This window comes from Caretta caretta, chromosome 11, assembly GCF_965140235.1.
Source record: "Caretta caretta isolate rCarCar2 chromosome 11, rCarCar1.hap1, whole genome shotgun sequence".
NCBI lineage: Eukaryota > Metazoa > Chordata > Testudines > Cheloniidae > Caretta > Caretta caretta.
In genome coordinates this window covers 49208696-49233794 of record NC_134216.1, presented here as the reverse complement: position 1 = coordinate 49233794, position 25099 = coordinate 49208696, and the positions used below count along the sequence as shown (strand labels likewise).

General features: G+C 40.9%; 1 long non-coding RNA gene across 1 annotated transcript in view; it reads left to right on the top strand.

The window, feature by feature from the left end:
• LOC142068560 (uncharacterized) overlaps nucleotides 1–25099 on the top strand; it is a 469584-nt gene that overhangs the window by 281742 nt on the left and 162743 nt on the right. The window contains exon 3 of the long non-coding RNA XR_012664397.1: nucleotides 17246–17330. This is a non-coding gene — a long non-coding RNA (uncharacterized LOC142068560). The remainder of the gene's footprint in view (nucleotides 1–17245; nucleotides 17331–25099) is intronic.

Below are 25099 nucleotides of genomic sequence, written 5' to 3'. Positions count from 1 at the left end.
TGGAAATATGCCTGCTCAGTGATGATTCCCAGTTTACAATTACATTTTGAGACCTATCACTTAGTCAGTTTGTAATCAATTTCATGTGTGCTGTGTTAATTTTATATTCTAGTTTTTCTAGGGGTTTTTTTTTAATCCAAATGTCTTGTGGTACCAAGTAAAACGCCTTATAGAAATCTAAACAATAGTATTTTTATCAACCATACTTGTAATCTCATCCAAAAAAGGTTATCAAGTTAGTCTGACAGGATCTATTTTCCATAAACCCATGTTGATTTGCATTAATTTCTTTGCCCTACTTTAACTGTTTATTAATCAAGTCCCATATTAGCTGCTCCATCATCTTGCCTGGGATCAATGTCAGGCTGACAGGCCTATAATTACCTGAATTACCTATAATTACCCATTTACACTCTTAAAAAGTTGGCATAACATTAGCTTTTGTCCAGTCTTATAGAACTTCCCCAGTGCTCCAAAACTTATTGAAAATCAACATTAACCATCCATTGAGCTCCTCAACCTGCTCTTATAAAACGCTTGGGTGCAAGTTATCTGGACCTGCTGATTTTAAAATGTTTAATTTTATTAGCTCTGTTTAACATCCTCTAGAGACACAAGTCGAATGGAAAGAGTGTTATCACCATTTGATAAGGCAATATTATCTGTTTTTCCCCAAATACAGAACAGAAATATTTGCTGAACACTTCTGCCTTTGCTGTATTATTATTATAATTTTATAATTTCTATCCAGTTATGGACCTATACCATTGTCAGGATTCCATCAAATGCACAAGTTAAAATTTGCGCTGTTTGTTACTTTGATGAGCCATGTGGTATTCTCACTGTTTCCTGACTGCATGACTTTTGCTTAACTAACCAAAACAGCATGAACTGTGACTTTTATTTGACCTTTGTACTGTATCACTGACAGAACCTAGCTCTTAAGCCACCTTAATAGGGTCAGAGAGGATCATGCTTTTATAAGGGGGGTATAAGGCAAAACATAGGTGCTCTTATGCTATTCACTGTGCTATAGAGGAAGTGCTCCAGGTAGTGTAGAGATACCACACCTGCTGTACACTCTAGATGTAGGCTTTGGTTGCTGGTGTCACACTTCCTGCTGGGGCAGAAACAAAGCAGCCCAGGAAAGGGCCATCTCAGGCTGCAGCCATAGAGGAGTAGAAAGTTGGTTACGTCATTTCTGTACATAGTTCCAGCTCCTAATAAAAGGAGTATCTTGACACTGGTCTCAGCTTGGCAGTCAAATATTTCCAGGAATGGAAGGCACAGCATGTGGGATTACCTAGTGAAAGGTAAGGTTGACATGGTTCCTACAGAGCCTGTGCAACTGCAAGTAAGCCTCCCACCAGCCCTGAGACTCATGGGAAATGCTGGATGTGACTGGAAAAGCTTCAAACAGCAATTTGAACTGTATATGGATGCAATCGGGCAAATAAATTGGATGATGGGGAAAAGATTCCTCTGCTCTCTGTGGTAGGCACAGAAGCCCTGGAAATATTTAACACATTCCATAAAGATGGTGGTAAGGAGAAGAGGAAAGCTCTGCAGAAATAATTAAAATGTTTGAGAATCATCATGTCCCTAGACAAAAATGTTACTTATGAGAGAGAGATTGAGGAAAAGAACACAGAATGAAGGGGAAACAATAGAGGAGTTTGTCACAGACTAAAACTAAAAAGTCAGTCATGTGATTAGGGAATATTAAAAGACACTCATTAAAGATTAGATTGTCCTGGGATGTTACAATAAAAAGTCTGTGAACAATCACTAAGGGACATAGAACTGACACTAGAAAGGGCAATATGTATATATCAAGCAACAAAACAAACAGAAACACAAATGAATACACCACACCTTAAGTCCTGGCTTGCTGGAGGAAGAGAGTAGTGCTTTATGGCAGGGATCATGGAGGAGGTCAGAAACTGCTGCAAAAAGGTGGGTGGTGGTCAGCTTTGCAGCGCTGACTAACCCCCTGGGAATGTGAGGGTGGAAAGCTTTAAGTATTTCACCATACAAGGTGTAACCCCAGGCATTGGAAGCCCTTTCTCCATACAGCAGTCAAAACAGCACCCACTGTCTCTCCCCTAGAGTTGCTAATATCCAGTTGGGTTAGGACCTGCTGTGGACTTTGTGCTAGTCGCTCCTTTATAGGGGGGATGGGAAGGAATTTTTCCCTCACCACCATATTGGCTTCAGTAAAATGGTGAGTTTTTTGCCTTCACCACAGATGGTGTCAGGGAGAACCTATTATGAGGAGAAAAGGGAGTAGGCTGAATGGTGCAATGTATTTTGTAAGTGTGGGGTGGATGTCTCGTGCAGGTACTCCAGAAGGAAGGCATCCAGTGACCAGATAAATGGCCTGGTAATGGACTTGAAAAGGAGATGCTGGTTAATGCAATGGGGCGGGGGGTTCGAGGCTCCTGTGATTGGTACGGCAGGGAGCCAAACCCCCTTTTCTGTAGCCCACCTTAACCCTCTTATGAGGGGGGAAGTGTATGGTAAGGTCCAAGCCATGGGGTGGCTGGGAGACCTGGATGGAAAATGAAGGGGGCTGATGGAAGCTCCGGGTAGTTATTGAATGAACATGGAGTTGCCTGCACTGTACGCTTTTATCCACCGAATAGTCCCAGATATCTAATAAAGTTGGGGCCTGATTAAAATCCATATCAAGTATCTCCTGTCCTCCTCCTGGTATAGCCAGACAATTAAATGTGTAGAGAAAGGCACAGAGCATATGACTCTGAGTACCACAGCTAAACGTGCAAGGGATAAAGTTCACAGAAATTAAATTGGCCAGGGACAGAAACATGAAAAGTAGGAAACAATGCCAGCAACGTGGCAACCAGCATGCATGTAGGAAATCCCCAGCGTTCAGGCAAATATGTAGAAACTTTAATAAACTAGTATGGCAAAATATACAGAGAAAGCAGGAAAGTGCATGTATTAAATAGGTAAAGGGATTCCTCGAGTGAATAAGAAGATCTTGTTCTTAAGCACAATAATGGAGGAGGCTGAAAAGTCAACAGATGGTTAATTAAAATGTGCACAAATGACACTTATGTGACATACAGGATAGACATTGGAGCACAACTAAATGTAATAACAGAAACTGAAATAGAGAGATACAAGGAGCACATAGAGATGGAAGAATCAAAAGTGTCTGTAAAATACTATAATGGAGGAACAATTTCAGTGTTGGGGGAATGCATGCTGACACTTAAATACAACTGGGAAATGATAAAATAAGTTTGTGGTGATACACATAGGCAAGCAACCAGTTTCGGGCCTACAAATATGTGAGGTGCTTTGTTTCATTAAGAGGATGTTTGTCATAGAAAGACAGAAACACAACACAGAGCCAGTTATGAAAATATTAATAGCATATGAAGATGCTATTAATTCACAAGAAATGGGTGCCAGAAAGTAGCACAGAAAATACAATTAAGGGAAGATGCTGTGCTGCATGAAAAAAATCCATAAGCTTTAAGAAAGAGTCTAGAAGAAGAGCTGCAAAACCTGACGGTAAATGGTTTCATTTGGAGGTTGGAAGAACCAACAGATAGGGTTAACTCCTTAGAAATTATAGAAAAAAATAAAAGGAGGAGAGCTATGGCTGTGTATGGACAATAAGATGCTGAACAAAAGCATATAAAGAGAACACTGCCATTTGCCCACAAGAAGGGAAATATTGTCTGAGGTGGCAGGAGCCAAATTCTTCAGCAAAGGAGATGTGTTGGCAGGATTTTTCTTGGACACTGAGAGCTCTAACATCTGCACGTTCAGCACAGCATTTGGCAGATACTGCTTCCTAAGACTGCCTTTTGGAATATGCTCCACTCCAGAAGTATTTCACCATACAGTGAGCTGAATGCTAGAGGGTCTAGCTGCTGTGAAAAGTATACATTGAGGACATAATGATTTGTGGCAGCACTGTCACTGATGATCAGAAAAGACTGTGGAGAGCGCTGGAAAGAGAGCTAATAACCTTAAACTGAATAAGGCTAAATGTCAATTTCAAACAACAGAAATAACATACTTGGGAGAGAGAGAGAGACTGACTTCTAAGAGAATCTTGCCTAATGAAACAAAGATTCAAGCAATAGTGAACGTCCCCAGATCTAAAGATAAGAAAGGGAATTCAAAGACAGCTAGGCATGTTGAACTATATCAGCAAGTTCATACCTAACTATACAGCTTGCACAACTAGTCTAAGACATCCACAAGGTCATTGAATGAGCATGGAAGCCAGAGCACAAAAGAGAATTCAGTGATTTAAAGCACATTCTTACATCAGCTTCAGTGCTTCAATTTTGTGACCCATTGGAAGACATCAAAATCTTCATAGATGCCTTGAAAGGAAGGCCTGGAGTTGTTTCAGTGTCATGGAACTGATTGGTTGCCAGTCTTGTATGCATCTAGGGCTATTACAGCTGCAATGAAGATCTATGCACAGGTCTGGCATTGGATGTTCAAGGTTTCATGACTTTCAATATGGTTTTAGTTTCAAAGCAGAAATGATCATAAACCACCGACTGCAAAACACAGAAAGAGACTTGGAAAAGTTCTACCTGCACAGTTGATCTAGATACAGTAACTACTTGTGAGAATACAGAAGTATGATATGACCCTGGAGATCCAACCTGGATGCCATTCAGTAATGGCAGACACGCTTTTAAGAGCATATGCTCCATCCTTCCTAAGTGGAAGGCTTTCCAGTTAGCATGAACTGCTGAAAGTTTCTGGGTGAGAGTCAAATCTTTTTGCTTTCAAATCTTATTTAGCCTGGGAAAGTTTAGGAGTTAGATTGTGGTTTTGTCTTTTATTTCTTTGGTAACCAATTCTGACTTTTATGTCTTAAACACTTATACTCACTTAAAATCTATCTTTCTATAGCAAATAAACTGTTTTATTCTTTTATTTAAGCCAGTGTGCTTTGGTTGAAGTGTTTGGGGAATCTCTACTAAGGTTAACAAAGGCTGAGTCATAATCTTTTTTTTAAAATAAAATGATGAACTATTAATGAGCTTGCTCTGTTCAGTCGTGTGCTGGACAGAGCAAGATGCACATTTCTGGGGTGCAAGGCTGGGACTGAGGGGTGTGCCAGTACCTATTCAGAGTTGGCTGGGCATAGCATTCATGTACTCAGCTGGGAGTGATTTTACGGAGAGGTTTGTTGTTCACTGGCAAAGCAGTGTAGAAAAGTATCCCAGCCTGGAGAGTTGAGGGGAGGCAGGAGCTCAGCAGTTTAGGTTGCACCCTGGGGGATGGCATAACCACATAAACAGTTCACAGTTTCATGGGACAAAGTTCAGCCTAAGAAGAGATGATCACCTGGTTATAATAGTCTCCTTTGCCATTTCCCCAGAACTGGTCACACTTGAAGATACCACAGCAGCAACAATTGTCAGGCACATCCTATCTGTATTTGCACATAATGGAATTCCAAAAATACCAACAACTGACAGTGGACCACAGTTCAAGAATAGGGAATACCTGGGCTTTGCTACAATATATAACTTTCATCATGAGACATCTAGTCCCAGATATTCTCAAGTACAAGTAGCGATGAACTTCCTCAAAAAAGCAATGGATGCAAGAGAAGATCCACATTTATCACTACTGTGCTACAATGTGGGAAGTGAGCTGCTGAGCTCCTTTAGAACAGACTTATAAATACTTGCTTACCAGACATGGGACAAAAACAAAGGATGACTAAGGAGTCTGTGATAGTGAGGGAAAGACGAGGAAAGTACAGTCAGATAAAATAGTACTATAAAGGAGAAAGACCTCTTCCTCAGTTAAAAAAACAAAAACTTGGTGAGAATTTGGCAAGATGAGCACTGGCCTGTCAAAGCTACAGTTATAAAAGTGGAGCCACCCCACTCATACTCAGTGATCAGAAAAAGGCAAACATATTAAGAAGGAATCATAAGCATCTTCTCAAGATACTGGACAACTTGGCTGAGAAACATAAATGAGAAGAGACATACATGTTGAAAACTATTCACAAACTGACCCTGTTATCAACCATGAGGCTGAACAGTCTGTTACAGACAAGGCTTTGCCTAAAAATGGTTTGCAATACAGGAAGATTGCTGAAATGCCCAAAGAGACTGACTGAGACATGCTATTGTTGTCTTAGAGCTACCTGAAGGGTTGCTAACATTAGTTATTGTACATGTAATAGTTTGATAGTTTAATATTGTTTTAATTCAGTAAAGAAATTTAGAAAGGGATCTTAAAAGGGGAAGATATACTATAGAGTAAGTCCTCTGTGAAATATAGAGATTTCACACCTCCAATACACTCAAAATCTTTGGTTTCCTGGGACAGATACACAGAAACAAAGAAGCCCAGGACAGGGCAGTCACAGCCTCAGCTACAGAGTAATAGAAAGTGGATTTCCTCATTTTTGTACATAGTTTCTGTTCATAATAAAGGGTTTATCTTGACATCACTCTCCTCATCAGTAGGAAACTACATTCACCATCCCTGCTGCCAGTGGAATGGGGAAAGGCAGTGTGGCCTGAGGAAAACAGATGTCTGTGCACTACACTTATATTCGACTGCCTGTTCAACACCCTCTCTCCCAGCCTATGGGTATGTCTACACTATGGAATTAGGTCAAATTTATAGAAGTCGTTTTTTTAGAAATCGGTTTTATATATTCGAGTGTGTGTGTCCCCACAGAAAATGCTCTAAGTGCATTAAGTGCATTAACTCGGCGGAGTGCTTCCACAGTACCGAGGCTAGAGTCGACTTCCGGAGCGTTGCACTGAGGGTAGCTATCCCACAGTTCCCGCAGTCTCTGCTGCCCATTGGAATTCTGGGTTGAGATCCCAATGCTTGATGGGGCTAAAATGTTGTTGCGGGTGGTTCTGGGTACATATCGTCAGGCCCCCGTTCCCTCCCTCCCTCCGTGAAAGCAAGGGCAGACAATCATTTTGCGCCTTTTTTCCTGAGTTACCTGTGCAGATGCCATACCACGGCAAGCATGGAGCCCGCTCAGGTAACCGTCACGGTATGTCTCCTGGGTGCTGGCAGACGCGGTACTGCATTGCTACACAGTAGCAACAACCCATTGCCTTGTGGCAGCAGACGGTGCAATACGACTGGTAGCCGTCATCGTCATGTCCGAGGTGCTCCCGGCCACGTCGGCCAGGAGCGCCTGGGCAGACATGGGTGCAGGGACTAAATTTGGAGTGACTTGACCAGGTCATTCTCTTTAGTCCTGCAGGCAGTCCTATTGAACCATCTTATGGTGAGCAGGCAGGCGATAAGGATTGCTAGCAGTCGTACTGTACCATCTTCTGCCGGGCAGGCAAGAGATGAGGATGGCTAGCAGTCGTATTGTACCATCTTCTGCCGGGCAGCCATGAGATGTGGATGGAATGCAGTCCTTCTGCACCATCTGCTGCCAGCCAAAGTTGTAAAAGATAGATGGAGTGGATCAAAACAAGAAATAGACCAGATTTATTTTGTACTCATTTGCTTCCCCCCCTCCCCTGTCTAGGGGACTCATTCCTCTAGGTCACACTAGTCAATCACAGAGAAGGTGCAGCGAGGTAAATCTAGCCATGTATCAATCAGAGGCCAGACTAACCTCCTTGTTCTAATAAGAACAATAACTTAGGTGCACCATTTCTTATTGGAACCCTCCGTGAAGTCCTGCCTGAAATACTCCTTGATGTAAAGCCACCCCCTTTGTTGATTTTAGCTCCCTGAAGCCAACCCTGTAAGCCGTGTCATCAGTCGCCCCTCCCTCCGTCAGAGCAACGGCAGACAATCATTCCACGCCTTTTTTCTGTGCGGACGCCATACCAAGGCAAGCATGGAGGCCGCTCAGCTCACTTTGGCAATTAGGAGCACATTAAACACCACACGCATTATCCAGCAGTATATGCAGCACCAGAACCTGGCAGAGCGATACCGGGCGAGGAGGCGACGTCAGCGCAGTCACATGAGTGATCAGGACATGGACACAGATTTCTCTGAAAGCATGGGCCCTGACAATGCATGCATCATGGTGCTAATGGGGTAGGTTCATGCTGTGCAACGCCGATTCTGGGCTCGGGAAACAAGCACAGACTGGTGGGACCGCATAGTGTTGCAGGTCTGGGACGATTCCCAGTGGCTGCGAAACTTTCGCATGCGTAAGGGCACTTTCATGGAACTTTGTGACTTGCTTTCCCCTGCCCTGAGGCGCATGAATACCAAGATGAGAGTAGCCCTCACAGTTGAGAAGCGAGTGGCGATAGCCCCGTGGAAGCTTGCAACGCCAGACAGCTACCGGTCAGTTGGGAATCAATTTGGAGTGGGCAAATCTACTGTGGGGGCTGCTGTGATGCAAGTAGCCCACGCAATCAAAGATCTGCTGATATCAAGGGTAGTGACCCTGGGAAATGTGCAGGTCATAGTGGATGGCTTTGCTGCAATGGGATTCCCTAACTGTGGTGGGGCCATAGACGGAACCCATATCCCTATCTTGGCACTGGAGCACCAAGCCGGCGAGTACATAAACTGCAAGGGGTACTTTTCAATAGTGCTGCAAGCTCTGGTGGATCACAAGGGATGTTTCACCAACATCAACATGGGATGGCCGGGAAAGGTACATGACACTCGCATCTTCAGGAACTCTGGTCTGTTTCAAAAGCTGCAGGAAGGGACTTTATTCCCAGACCAGAAAATAACTGTTGGGGACGTTGAAATGCCTATATGTATCCTTGGGGACCAAGCCTACCCCTTAATGCCATGGCTCATGAAGCCGTACACAGGCAGCCTGGACAGTAGTCAGGAGCTGTTCAACTACAGGCTGAGCAAGTGCAGAATGGTGGTAGAATGTGCATTTGGACGTTTAAAGGCGCGCTGGCGCAGTTTACTGACTTGCTTAGACCTCAGCGAAACCAATATTCCCACTGTTATTACTGCTTGCTGTGTGCTCCACAATATCTGTGACAGTAAGGGGGAGACGTTTATGGTGGGGTGGGAGGTTGAGGCAAATCGCCTGGCTGTTGGTTACGCGCAGCCAGACACCAGGGTGGTTAGAAGAGCACAGGAGGGCGCGGTACGCATCAGAGAAGCTTTGAAAACCAGTTTCATGACTGGCCAGGCTACGGTGTGAAAGTTCTCTTTGTTTCTCCTTGATGAAACCCCCCGCCCCTTGGTTCACTCTACTTCCCTGTAAGCTAACCACCCTCCTCTCCTCCCTTCGATCACCTCTTGCAGAGGCAATAAAGTCATTGTTGCTTCACATTCATGCATTCTTTATTCATTCATCACACAAATAGGGGGATGACTACCAAGGTAGCCCAGGAGGGGTGGTGGAGGAGGGAAGGAAAATGCCACACAGCACTTTAGAAGTTTACAACTTTAAAATTTATTGAATGCCAGCCTTCTTTTTTTTGGGCAATCCTCTGTGGCGGAGTGGCTGGTTGGCCGGTGGCCCCCCCACCATGTACTTGGGCGTCTGGGTGTGGAGGCTATGGAACTTGGGGAGGAGGGCAGTTGGTTACACAGGGGCTGTAGTGGCAGTCTGTGCTCCAGCTGCCTTTGCTGCAGCTCAACCATACACTGGAGCATACTGGTTTGGTCCTCCAGCAGCCTCAGCATTGAATCCTGCCTCCTCTCATCACACTGCCGCCACATTTGAGCTTCAGCCCTGGCTTCAGCCCGCCACTTACTCTCTTCAGCCCACCACCTCTCCTCCCAGTCATTTTGTGCTTTCCTGCACTCTGACGTTATTTGCCTCCACGCATTCGTCTGTGCTCTGTCAGTGTGGGAGGACAGCATGAGCTCAGAGAATATTTCATCACGAGTGCGTTTTTTTTTCTTTCTAATCTTCACTAGCCTCTGGGAAGGAGAAGATCCTGTGATCATTGAAACACATGCAGCTGGTGAGGAACATTTCTGTTCAGCCACAGGTAAACAGCCCTGCAGGAACGGGCTCCTCTGAGTGTCCCCTGAAGAAAAGCACCCTATTTCAACCAGGTGACCATGAACGATATCTCACTCTCCTGAGGATAACACAGAGGGATAAAGAACGGATGTTGTTTGAACGCCAGCAAACATACACTGCAATGCTTTGTTGTACAATGTTTCCCGAGTACGTGTTACTGGCCTGGAGTGGTAAAGTGTCCTACCATGAAGGACGCAATAAGGCTGCCCTCCCCAGAAACCTTTTGCAAAGGCTGTGGGAGTACATCCAGGAGAGCCGCGAATGCCAGGGCAAAGTAATCCTTTCACATGCTTGCTTTTAAACCATGTATAATATTTTGAAAGGTACACTCACCGGAGGTCCCTTCTCCGCCTGCTGGGTCCAGGAGGCAGCCTTGGGTGGCTTTGGGGGGTACTGGCTCCAGGTCCAGGGTGAGAAACAGTTCCTGGCTGTCGGGAAAACCGGTTTCTCCGCTTGCTTGCTGTGAGCTATCTACAACCTCATCATCATCTTCTTCTTCTTCTTCATCCCCAAAACCTGCTTCCATGTTGCCTCCATCTCCATTGAAGGAGTCAAACAACATGGCTGGGGTAGTGGTGGCTGAACCCCCTAAAATGGCATGCAGCTCATCATAGAAGCGGCATGTTTGGGGCTCTGACCCGGAGCGGCCATTCGCCTCTCTGGTTTTCTGGTAGGTTTGCCTCAGCTCCTTAAGTTTCACGTGGCACTGGTTCGGGTCCCTTTTATGGCCTCTGTCCTTCATGCCCTGGAAGATTTTGACAAAGGTTTTGGCATTTCGAAAACTGGAACGGAGTTCTGATAGCACAGATTCCTCTCCCCATACAGAGATCAGATCCTGTACCTCCCGTTCGGTCCATGCTGGAGCTCTTTTGCGATTCTGGGACTCCATCATGGTCACCTGTGCTGATGAGCTCTGCATGGTCACCTGCAGCTTGCCACGCTGGCCAAACAGGAAATGAGATTCAAAAGTTCGCAGTTCTTTTCCTGTCTACCTGGCCAGTGCATCTGAGTTGAGAGTGCTGTCCAGAGCGGTCACAATGGAGCACTCTGGGATAGCTCCCGGAGGCCAATACCATCGAATTGTGTCCACAGTACCCCATATTCGACCCGACAAGGCCGATTTAAGCGCTAATCCACTTGTCGGGGTGGAGTAAGGAAATCGATTTTAAGAGCCCTTTAAGTTGAAATAAAGGGCTTCATCGTGTGGATGGGTGCAGGTTTACATCGATTTAACGCTGCTAAATTTGACCTAAAGTCCCAGTGTAGACCAGGGCTATGACTTTTGCAGTCCAGCATGCGTTAAAGCTGCCTGCAGGATGCTCTGACACAGCACAGGAAGACCAGCCTGCACAGAACTGCAGCAGGCTCAGGGGAGTGGAAGAGGGTGAGCTGCAAGCCATCTTTGTGGACTCACCTTAGACCTGCTTTCTATTCAATTTAGCTAAGTCCCGGGGGTTCAACATTTATAATGTTGTGTAGACTGTTGAGGCACTTAAGATTACATACAATTTCTGCTGCAATGAATCATTTATGAAAAAGCAGGATATGGGTAGCCCCTCAGCTGTTTGTTTATAAGAACATACTTTCAGTGATCCAAGACTGTCTGGGATTGGGCTCAGTATTGTATCATCAGCATGCATCATTAATATGGTCCTAGCAGGAAGAAAATAAGAAAATACTGAAACACACACCCCTAAAAAGGAGATAAAAAAGTGAAGAAAGAAGAATACCAGTTTGTTCCCTCAGTCGGCCAAGGAAAACAAATGTATGTTGACTCTCTGATGTTATGTGAGAGATGATGAGCTATTCCCAACTGGTGTTTGCCTTCATTTTATATCACTACTTTTTTCCTTTGGCACTTTTGAGCTACTTACTCTCCAGTTGTGAAATTCCTGCACTGACAGAGGGTGAAACCCTAACCCCTTTGAAATCAATGGAAGTTTTGCCACGGACTTCAGTGGACTCAGGATTTCACCCAGAATCTTTAGAGGGAGAATCACTTACCCATAATTCTGCTTCCATGAACATAATATCTTGCAGGATATCCAGCCACCTCCTCTTTAATGTGTGAAGAAGTTATATTTTCACTGGTGCTTTATCTTTACGGGAAGGCTATTGCTTTTGCCTTTGGTGCATGATTTTTCAGCCTTAATGGTTTTGGTGATGGGTGCCTATTATTTTTCACTCACTCAGGAACTGCCTGGAATATTCAAGATGTTCAGGAAGGTGCATGTCCACTGGGTAGGGTCGTTCCAGGGCCATTTCCACAAACTTGGGACCAACAATCCCCTAATGCTGCCCTTGACTCTCAAGGCTGATCTGGGTCCCATCTTAAAGTTCGTGATGAGTAACATTTCACCATAATTATTTCTCTCTTTCTTGAATAAAGAGGATCAGGGTGTTGTTTTAACTGTTCATAGAGTAAAAAATGCTTAATGAAATAGGTTTGTTTAAATATTAATATTAATGTACAGAATAATCAATTTGAGAAAAGCTCAAGATGCAAATTCCAGATCAGGAATTCCATCCTGGTTTCTAACACCTCAAAATTTGGAGTAGTTTTGATCTGGATTTTTGGTTTGGCTCATTACAAGAATTCATAGATTTTAAGCATCTTCAGAATTTGGATTTGGGGATTATGGTTCCATCTTTATTTTGTTTTTGTGTCTTTCAAATAAAGGCTATCTCAAAAAGCTATAAAGAGTTAGTCCCTGATCCTGCAAACACTTAAGTACATGTTTGACACTTTGCATGTGAAAAGTACTATGGATGTCACTGAGGACTATTCATGTGCCTAAATGTTTGCAGCATTGGGGTGTTAAATGATATTGATGCACTGTTGAGAGCAGAGACACCGAGAAATGAAAGGCATAGTATAAATCTGAATAAAGGAGGTTTATTCAGTGCAATTATGTACACCATCTGGATGAATTTCAGATTAATTTTTATACACACATTTTCTTAATTCATTGTACTGTATCGTACAAGGTTTGATAATAAATGTTACTTCTGTTTAGTTTTTCTTCCTCTATAATCCTTTGTCTCTGCTTCCAACATTTATAAATGCATTTTTTCCCCTCGAAGAATCACTTACTGTCAATAGCAATTTTTAAGGGAACAAGCCATTTTACAAAGGTCAGAGAGTATTGTAAAGATCATAATTGCTGAAAGGCTTCATTAACCTTTACAAAATAGTGGTTGCTGGATTGTACAACGTAGGATTAAATGACTATTAACATCCAGCACAATTAATTAAAGTAACAACCATAAGGTAATACAAGTGACATATAAGCCACAAAGTACTGTCTCCTAGCAGTCAGAAATGTTTCTGAAATTTTCCAAAAAATAGTTTCGGTGTATAATTTAGAAGAAAATAATTTCAGTCAGTGCTTAATTTGTAATGAAAAAGGTACCAGGGCTCAAGCAATTTTTTTCTTTCATAACTAATGCAGCGAGCCCGGAGATGCCGGGGCTATGAACTGCCAAACCTATAGGTACTGGGGCTCAGTCCTGGCAAGCCCCTGGCACAAATTAAGCACTGATTTCAGTCCCCCAGATGTTCCTTAGTTTTTGGCAGAACTTTGCAGAGAGATGGCACAGAACATCTAGTAGCAGTAGCTTCCTCTTCTTTTCATTCTGTAAATTAATAGAGTCTCATAAATAATAACCCTTTTGAAGTTGCTAGATACCACCCCTTTTGTTTGAAGAAAGACCAGTTGAAAGATTTCTGTATTTCATTGAAAATCTCTTTAGACAGGCACTAAGCTGCTCGTTAGTCTAGTAAACAGGCACACAGCAACAATATTAAAGCCCTGTTAATCTACCTCTCCAAACAATCTATTCAACCTCAAAGAAATAAAGCTTACTTTGTATTGCTGACTTAAACAGGAAGGCTTATTCAGTATCAGTGCTGTTACTTTTGGTGATCTGGGATACCGCCACTGTAACATACCACTGGGAATCTGTACTCAGAAAATGAATTCCAAACTTCAAGTAGCAGCCAGAACTCTAACTAAATAATTCTGTGAACCAGAAAAACATTATTTCACAACATTATTTATTTGCTAATGAGGGTCCAGATTCATTATACTATCACAAACTATCAAAATAATTGTGTGTGTGTGTACAAATATACATAAAACAAAAAACTATGATGAAAGAACATCATAAAGGTTGCAAAGGGATGGGGTGTGTATTGCACACTTTGTGTCACATTACATTCGTTGTAACATATTAAGAGACTGACCAGTTCTACAAAGAATGTTTTAGCAAAGCTGCTTTTTTGTTTGGATCATGCATATATTTCCATTTGAGGCTATATTGAAAGACGGGTGGAGAAATCATTGCAACTCATATATAAAAAGTGACTGGAATTCTCACTTATTATGGATCATTTGAAAACATAATGTGAACTACTACTGGTACCAGAAGATGATGTAGCAATCATTACTCATACACGTGATGAGAAGGCTAAAAATTTCTTACCTGATGGAAAATAATTCCAAAGAAAAGAAGAAAAGTTCAGGTTCACTGTATTATACAAAGTAATAAACAATGCAGAAGGATGCATAATCTTATTAATACTAATTTTGTCCACTCGTCCCTTAACAGCTTGCCCTCATTTTTGGTCTGTTTTAGATGTAAACATGACAAATGAAAAAAATTAGGTTGTGATCTTCCTATTAGAGCTAGGCAGGCAGAACTTATGCATGGGTATTGACTACAGCAAGACTACATGTGAAAGTAAGGGTCTGCTTGCATGGATCCATTTATGGAGGCTGAAAGCTATTCAGGACAAGGGCCATGTCTCATTTTTTCCATGAAGCACCATGCCAATTTAAGAAGCTGTGTAAATAACATTCATTACTGTAGAGAGATTTCTAATGTTGAATATGTGTAAAACATAGGCTTTATATTACCATCCTGAATCTATGGTCCTTTCACCATGGTATCAAGGTCCATATTACCAATATATTCAATGATTAAAAAAAATATTTTAACATCACTTATTAGATCTGTCTGGAGGACAACAATTTCCTTTTTTGGTGACTTTTGAGGTTTCCAAATTTGTTTTCATTCCAATGTACAATGAAAACAAATCCTTTGAAATGATTTTTGCAAAATGGAATTGTGTTAAATCATCTGATTTTGGATCAAAAGCCAGAGCTTTTCAATTTGCGTCTTTTCTCTCTTTCTCTGGTGTCAAGTGACCAGAAAGTCCTTGACCAAACAAATAGTACTGAGGAAAACTTCATCAAAACTGATACATCTCAGCAAAACATTTTAGCCTCAACAAAATAACACGTTATAAAATGAAATTTCATCAATAATGTTCCAGCCAGCTCTGTTACGTATACAGCACCATAAACTGCATAGTGCATTACAGGAAAATTAAGACATCCTCTGTCTGAGGCCCTGATCATCCAAACACTTTCATGCTTGAGTAACTATATATGCCTGTGAGGTCTCCTGTTGAGTTAAATGGATAATTTCCAGGCATAAACTTATTCACATCCCAATATGTATACAGGATCATAAATTTAAACAAAATCTTAATGAACAATTTTAAAATAGGCCAAAAACCAGACAAGTACTGTTAAAGAGAATCTAAGGCTAACAAAGGTTCTTCAGGTTTCAGAGTAACAGCCGTGTTAGTCTGTATTCGCAAAAAGAAGAGAAGTACTCGTGGCACCTTAGAGACTAACCAATTTATTTGAGCATAAGCTTTCGTGAGCTACCGCTCACTTCATCGGATGCATACTGTGGAAAGTGTAAAAGATCTTTTTATACACACAAAGCATGAAAAAATACCTCCCCCCACCCCACTCTCCTGCTGGTAATAGCTTATCTAAAGTGATCACTCTCCTTACAATGTGTACGATAATCAAGGTGGGCCATTTCCAGCACAAATCCAGGGTTTAACAAGAACGTCTGGGGGGGGGGTAGGAAAAAACAAGGGGAAATAGGTTACCTTGCATAATGACTTAGCCACTCCCAGTCTCTATTCAAGAGACTAAGTTAATTGTATCCAATTTGCAAATGAATTCCAATTCAACAGTTTCTCGCTGGAGTCTGGATTTGAAGTTTTTGTGTTGTACTATCGCAACTTTCATGTCTGTAATCGCGTGACCAGAGAGATTGAAGTGTTCTCTGACTGGTTTATGAATGTTATAATTCTTGACATCTGATTTGTGTCTATTTATTCTTTTATGTAGAGACTGTCCAGTTTGACCAATGTACATGGCAGAGGGGCATTGCTTGCACATGATGGCATATATCACATTGGTGGATGTGCAGGTGAACGAGCCTCTGATAGTGTGGCTAATGTTATTAGGCCCTGTGATGGTGTCCCCTGAATAGATATGTGGGCACAGTTGGCAACGGACTTTGTTGCAAGGATAGGTTCCTGGGTTAGCGATTCTGTTGTGTGGTATGTGGTTGCTGGTGAGTATTTGCTTCAGGTTGGTGGGCTGTCTGTAGGCAAGGACTGGCCTGTCTCCCAAGATTTGTGAGAGTGTTGGGTCATCCTTCAGGATAGGTTGTAGATCCTTAATAATGCGTTGGAGGGGTTTTAGTTGGGGGCTGAAGGTGACAACTAGTGGCGTTCTGTTATTTTCTTTGTTAGGCCTGTCCTGTAGTAGGTGACTTCTGGGAACTCTTCTGGCTCTATCAATCTGTTCCTTCACTTCCGCAGGTGGGTATTGTAGTTGTAAGAATGCTTGATAAAGATCTTGTAGGTGTTTGTCTCTGTCTGAGGGGTTGGAGCAAATGCGGTTGTATAGCAGAGCTTGGCTGTAGACGATGGATCGTGTGGTGTGGTCAGGGTGAAAGCTGGAGGCATGTAGGTAGGAATAGCGGTCAGTAGGTTTCTGGTATAGGGTGGTGTTTATGTGACCATGGTTTATTAGTACTGTAGTGTCCAGGAAGTGGATCTCTTGTGTGGACTGGACCAGGCTGAGGTTGATGGTGGGATGGAAATTGTTGAAATCATGGTGGAATTCCTTAAGGGCTTCTTTTCCATGGGTCCAAATGATGAAGATGTCATCAATATAGCGCAAGTAGAGTAGGGGCGTTATACTAGTAGAGTAGGGGGATGAGAGCTTGTGTTTATTTAGTATGCTTCTTGATGGCTCTGGTATATTTTGTTTTATCAATTTTATTTGGTCTTTTGAAGAGAAAAATTCATTGTTAGTTACAATAATTATTTTCACCCATCTCCTCTCCTTCTCTTCCCTCACCTCTTTGTTTCTTTCATTCCTTTCCTTACAGAACCAAAGTGAAAGTGGCATAAGAGCTGGTATGTGAAGACGATACATGAGGTTGTCAAATGGAGGATCACAGGGCTGGAGTGATGGTGAGTAGCGAGAGAACTGACAAGAGGGAAGGGAGTCGTAAGAGGAGGCAGGAGGACAGAAAAATTAATTTGGCAACAGGGTATTAGTGAACTGAATGAAATGGCAGTACAGATGGATTGTTTACCAGCAATGGCAGTGGAATACATTAATACAATATAAAAGAAAATGCAACATGTTATCTACATGCTCATAACACAAAAACTAAAATCACCAAATTCTAAAAAAGGAAGAGCATCACTAGAAGCCATGAACCAATAATTCCATAGCATAATGGATGACAAAATGTCAGTCATCCTTGTTCTGCAATAAATTTTCCCAAGATCTGTGAAAGACTAGCATTTTCCTGTCACTTCTAGTCCTTGACACCAGAGCCAAAAAGACTCATCTAGAATATATTGTAAAGCCACAAAGAAGAAAAGTTGACTTGTGCTGTCTGACATGTCCAGTACCGGGTTCTTCTTTAAATTGCAATGACAAATATGGAGCAGACAGTATCTAGTGGCATACTTGGGAATATCTATCAGTGACTAGTAATAAAATACAAACATTGATAGTGCAGACCAAACAAAACATATGCCAATTTTTGGACTAAGTATATGAATTATGTGATAAAACTGGTAGTTATGTCCTGCATATAGAACTCGATGCTGGCAAGAACTTTACATCACATTTTCTGGATCTGAATAAATAGAAAATCTGCAGGAAAAAAAACCCACACACATTTATATTCTCTTCTTAGAGAACAATGATAATATGCTATTTTTGGAATTTGAGAGACACATTTCTGCTGAATTTTCCCCTCATTTCAACATTTAAAAAACCCTACTGAAATGCTAATTAATGTGGCACTGTGTCATTTCTGAGGAGTGAGGAACCAGGAAAATAATATTTTACAATGTTTTAAACATCAGCTGAAACTGTATCCTGACAATTTAGCAGGGATAGGACAGTCAGTACTTACAACGAATTTACAACTACAGGTATTTCCAGTGTACCCAAACATTCAGTTGTATGAGGCTCAGCTACCTAGTCCAGGTAAAAATTTAATAGATTTCATGTGGTGACAATAGATAGCACAGCTGGTCTAGGAATTAGGGTCTGGGGAAACTACCAATTAGTTCAGGTGGCAAAATAAAGATCACCTTTGTCTTCAATACAATACAGTTTTGACTCTCGTATATCCTACAAAATGCAATACATATATATGTAGAGAAAGAGCCTTTCAGATATTTTGTTCAAAGCTCCCAGTTCAGCAAAGCACCTAAGCATGTGCTGAAAGTCGCACACATTTAAGTGCTCTGCTGAATCAAAGGTAAAGCTCTTTTCTCTCTGTCTCCTTTGCTCTTTTTCTGGTAACCTTTTGTACTCTCCTATATTCCATCCCAGGTTGTTTTTCCAAGTAATGGCATTTTTATAAAAAATGGTTTTAAATGTTTCAAACAACTTCATTCCTTTTTTTCTCCAAAAGGTCTTAAAGTCAGTTTTTCAACTCAAAACTAGTAAACTCGAATAGCTATTTAAAGAGCAACAAAACAGCTTTATATTTCATTTTTTGTGGCAATTTGAAAGTTTGAGTAAAAACTTGGGAAGACAGTGGGTTAACTACACATCTTAAACAGCAAAATGGGAAGGTGAAATGGTTACCTAGCAACATCACCTCTAAGTAATTGAGCATTTTCAGGCATAATAGAACAAGGTTTTCCAACACTAGTTGGAGGAAATGCAGAATGAAATTTGAGTCTAGCTAAATGTTTTACAGAAGAATGATTCTATAACCTATTGGTGGAACCAGAGTTTCACATAGTCATCTGGACAGAACAGAAAGGAACGTAATTTGACTTAGTGCTAACTTGGAGTTCCAAAAAGTGGTCTACATACAACTGAAAAGCCATAAGGATTCCTCAGTTCCACAGCTTGTTCTAGAACGGCCACATGGAGTTTTGCAGAACAATCAGCCAAATACTGCTGTTACACACACCAGAGTAATCTGATTGGCTTCAGTTAAATTACTCTTGATTGACCCCAGAGTAACTGAGAACCAAATCTGCCCCAATAAAGCCATGCTTGTTAATGTGTTTCTATCATGATTATAGTCACTGTAGTTATGAATGCATCTAAAACTTTCTCCATGGCATATGACAAAGAATAACACATTTAAATATTATTTTGTCTCAGAATACTGTACACACCAGGTTGGCAAATAATCATTTGTGTTAACCCAGGAATAGATTGCCTCTCTATGGGAGACATTTTGTTGAAAATGTCTGCAATTTCCCTCCCCCTCAATCTCTGTTTAGCTCTAACATGTACTAGTGTTGTAATAGTGGCACTGTTTGCCATTTGGACCTGGTCTGTTGTTGTGTAGGGAGGAATAATTGGGATGAACTTGCAAACATGATTGAAATGAGATGATCACTGAGTCTGCGGTTTGAGCATTGGCCTGCTAAACCCAGGGTTGTGAGTTCAATCCTTGAGGGGCCATTTAGGGATCTGGGGCAAAAATTGGGGATTGGTCCTGCTTTGAGTAGGGGGTTGGACTAGATGACCTCTTGAGGTCCCTTCCAACCCTAATATTCTATGATTCTATAATCCTTACACAATTTGTTCTTTAACTGAAGAAAAAGAAGAGAGTGAGACCTTGCTCAGCCTTCACTTCAAAGGGGTGAAACTCAATTAAGATTAAAAATGTCTCTGGGAAGGAACATCTGCTGCTACTTAAAATAGCAGCAAATTGTGAACCCATATTAGCCATATGTAAAAGGTGAGGAGCAATGCTGAGTGAGGCCAATCTTGTAGATTACACTGAGAGCTTCATGACCTGCCATTAGTCCTGTATTTCAGGTAAGTTTGAACATAAGAATGGCCATACTGGTTCAGACCAAAGGTCCATCCAGCCCAGTATCCTGTCTACCGACAGTGGCCAATGCCAGGTGCCCCAGAGGGAGTGAACCTAACAGGTAATGATCATGTGATCTCTCTCCTGCCATCCATCTCCACCCTCTGACAAACAGAGGCTAGGGACACCATTCCTTACCCATTCTGGCTAATAGCCATTAATGGACTTAAACTCCATGAATGTATCTAGTTCTCTTTTTAAACGCTGTTATAGTCCTAGCCTTAACAAGCTCCTCAGGCAAGGAGTTCCACAGGTTGACTGTGTGCTGTGTGAAGAAGAACTTCCTTTTATTTGTTTTAAACCTGCTACCCATTAATTTCATTTGTTGGCCCCTAGTTTTTATATTCTGGGAACAAGTAAATGACTTTTCCTTATTCACTTTCTCCTCACCATTCATGATTTTATATACCTCTATCATATATCATCCCTTAGTCTCCTCTTTTCCAAGCTGAAAAGTCCTAGCCTCTTTAATTTCTCTGTATATGGGACCCATTCCAAACCCCTAATCATTTTAGTTGCCCTTCTCTGAACCTTTTTTAATGCCAGTATATCTTTTTTGAGATGAGGAGACCACATCTTTACGCAGTATTCAAGATGAGGGCGTACCATAGATTTATTTACGGGCAATAAGATATTCTCCATCCCTTTTTTAATGATTCCTAACATCCCTTTTGCCTTTTTGCTTGCCACTGCACACTGCGTGGACGTCTTCAGAAAACTATCCATGATGACTCCGAGATCTTTCTCCTGATTAGTTGTAGCTAAATTAGTCCCCATCATATTGTGTGTATAGTTGGGGTTATTTTTTCCAATGTGCATTGCTTTACGTTTATCCACATTAAATTTCATTTGCCATTTTGTTGCCCAGTCATTTAGTTTTGTGAGATCTTTTTGAAGTTCTTCACAGTCTGCTTTGGTCTTAACTATCTTGAGCAGTTTAGTGTCATCTGCAAACTTTGCCACCTCACTGTTTACCCCTTTCTCCAGATCATTTATGAATAGGTCGAATAGGATTGGTCCTAGGACTGACCCTTGGGGGAACACCACTAGTTACCCCTCTTCTGAAAATTTACCATTTATTCCTACCCTTTTTTCCCTATCTTTTAACCAGTTCTCAATCCATGAAAGAATCTTCCCTCTTATCCCATGACAACTTAATTTATGTAAGAACCTTTGGTGAGGGACCTTGTCAAAGGCTTTCTGGAAATCTAAGTACGCTATGTCCACTGGATCCTCCTTGTCCACATGTTTGTTGACCCCTTCAAAGACAAAAAACTTCAAAAACAGACTCCAACATGAAGCTGCAGAACTGGAATTAATTTGTAAACTAGATACCATCAGATTAGGCCCAAATAAAGACTGAGAGTGGTTGGGTCATTACAAAACCTAAACTTAATTTCCCCAATACTAATTTCACCCTACTGTTACTCACACCTTCTTGTCAACTGTCTGTAATGGGCCACTCTCTTACCACTTCAGAAGTTATTTCTCCTCCCTTGGTATCCTGCTGTTAATTGATTTGTCTCGTTAGACTGACTTAATACTTGGTAAAGCAACCCACATCCTTTCATGTATTTATACCTGCACCTGTATCTTTTACTTCATACATCTGATGAAGTGGGTTCTAGCCCATGAAAGCTTATGCCCAAATAAATGTGTTAGTCTCTAAGGTGCCACAAGGACTCCTCGTTTTTTTTTCTAATAGATTAATAAGACATGATTTCCCTTTACAGAAACCATATTGTCTTTTGCCCAACAATTTATATTCTTCTATGTGTCTGACAATTTTATTCTTTACTATTGTTTCAACTAATTTGCCCGGTACTGACATTAGACTTGCCGGTCTGTAATTGCCGGGATTACCTCTAGAGCCCTTTTTAAATATTGGCGTTACATTAGCTATCTTCGAGTCATTGGGTACAGAAGCTGATTTAAAGGACAGGTTACAAACCATAGTTAATAGTCCCGCAATCTCACATTTGAGTTCTTTCAGAACTCTTGGGTGAATGCCATCTGGTCCCAGTGACTTGTTACTTTAAATTTATCCATTAATTCCAAAACCTCCTCTAGTCACACTTCAATCTGTGACAACTCCTCAGATTTGTCACCTACAAAAGATGGCTCAGGTTTGGGAATCTCCCTAACATCCTCAGCCGTGAAGACTGAACCAAAGAATTCATTTAGTTTCTCTGCAATGACTTTATCATCTTTAAGTGCTCCTTTTGTATCTCGATCGTCCAGGGGCCCCACTGGTTGCTTAGCAGGCTTCTGATGTACTTAAAAAAACATTTTGTTATTACCTTTTGAGTTTTTGGGGCTAGCTGTTCTTCAAACTCCTTTTTGGCTTTTCTTATTACATTTGTACACTTAATTTGACAGTGTTTATGCTCCTTTCTATTTACCTCACTAGGATTTGACTTCCACTTTTTAAAAGATGCCTTTTTATCTCTCACTGCTTCTTTTACATGGCTGTTAAGCCACGGTGGCTCTTTTTTAGTTCTTTTACTGTGTTTTTTTAATTTGGGGTATACATTTAAGTTGGGCCTCTATTTGACTTAAAAACTGCTCTTATCTCAGGGAGGGGTACAAAAACCAAACAAGTTCTTTTAACAGTATTGAAGAGAAAAACGCTAATGCATTGCTACGTAATGAAACATTATGGAAAGAATGCTGAGGAAATATCTGAGTGAAAAGTGCAGGGCAAAGAATTGAGTACACTGTATGCTAGATATTGTTACCTTATATAGATTTATGGAGATTCATTATGGAATAGTAATCAGATGGTGTTGTTCATCTGGGACATTTTGTAGACATATAAATATAATTCTTCTCTTGTGTATGCCATTTTTAAGCAGTTGTGACTCCATTGATTTTAGCAGGGTTAAATTGCTTAGATAGAAATGAGAAAAGAAACAGGATATAAGTATCTAATTTATGTCTAAAATATTTACTTGATACTGTAGTACCTAGACAGCCTACGACCTGTTTCACTTAATGAGTCGCGCTTAAGTTAATACAGAAGCAGGCTCTATGTGGAAATAAAGTATATGAGTTTGATGTCCCAATGTTGTGGCATTTTGAAAGGAGAAGGGTGGAAAAATAAGTGACACAAGTAAATCTGTATTCACTCACAGTTGCCACACAATTTACTTTCTTTCTGGTCTCCACTGTGTTCACCATTCTGCCACCAACCTGTTATAAAGAACATCATTTTACAGATAAGTAAGGGGTTTTGTGTTATTTTCTTTTAGTTATCCCATAATCTAAACTGTGAGTATTGGAGTGACTTTTTTTTAAAGTATGTTAATCAAGAAAGTACTTATTTCCCAATTGTTTCTGGAACACTCCACTTGCACAGAGAGGAAGAAAAATGCTTACTTCATGTAAAATTGATTTATAGCAAAAATAAAGAAACTGCTTGAACTAATCACTTAAAGTCACTGGACAAATTACTGTAAGCCTGTGGTGTCCCATAATAATAGGCAAGTTATTTATCCAAGTCTGAGACAGAATCCAGGGCCTCCTTGGTCCAGTGGATAAAGATAGAATTAATAATTGATGATCAGAAAATCATGATTTAGTTTATTGTGTGGGGAATATCCTAAAGTCTGCATGCAATAAAACTGATAGATAGCTCCAGGGATGCTCCATGGATAGCTTAGGAAGCTAAATATTTTTTTAAAAAGGTTTGGGATTGGTATCATACACCACTCACAATACCCTATAAATGGATAGTATAAAAAGGCTGTATTGTTTTACACTGTATTTTCTGGATCATCATATTTTTAGAACACCTAGATCTGTGCTTCCCCTCTGCTCCCAACACACACATCTTTCAATCATCTTTGCTTCTGTGCTATTGATGATCTGTCTCCTTTTCTTGGCACAGCCTTCTCTTTCTATACATCTGCATTCCTACAATTGAGACACACATCATTGCATATTTCTCATGATGACTTGTTTGTATACCCTTCTTATCTTTGTTACTCTGCAAAAATTCTTAAATGCACTTAATGATAATCAGAAGTACCAAATTGGCATCAGTAGAAATTCAGGCAGCACAACCCTTGAGTCTGGAGAAGCAGTGATCAGGTGCAAGACTTGAAGGAAGGTATTGGTGGCTTTACAGCAAATGTATGTTCCCCCAATCTTAAGACCAACTTGTCTTTCCAACTCCATGACCTATTTGCACCAATATATTTCCCTAAAAGATAGGACAAGAGCAGGTGTGAGGGAAATGTGTGTACAAATAATATTAAGCTAAATTTGGATGCTGTATGTTCAATATGTTACAGTCCTCATTGTGAAGAATGTATTTATGAAGTAAGTAGATTGAGGTATAAAGGAGCTATGAAGGAAGCTAGGCCAGGATTTTACCTTAATCTTCTAGTTTTCATTAATGCTCCACCTTGCCTTCCCTTAATACTCAGAGAAATATTGCTCTAATGTTTAGATAGTGTGTCGTAAAGCCAAAATATTTAGTTATCTAAGTTACTGGCTCATTTAAACAGGCAAAGGCAACACCATTTTAGTCTGAAGACTTAATGAATACTTTTCAAGTATTTGTTATGATTGTTACCCGAATAAAACTGAGTACTACCTTCCCTAATTAATCTGCAGTTCTGCTATATCACTGGGGAGTAAAGGAATATTTATAAAGACTCAACATATGAAATAGTAACTTAAATTTTTACTAAAAGAATTTGCAGGAAAATAATGAAGGGTCTATATGTGGAGATACAAATTGCAATAAGCCACTAAATTCACTCAAATCTATCCTGTATCTTACGTTCTATGTACATATTACATTTTATAGAGTTCTGACTCCAACAGTAAAGATTTCTCAGGTCCAATCAAGTTATTTAACACATC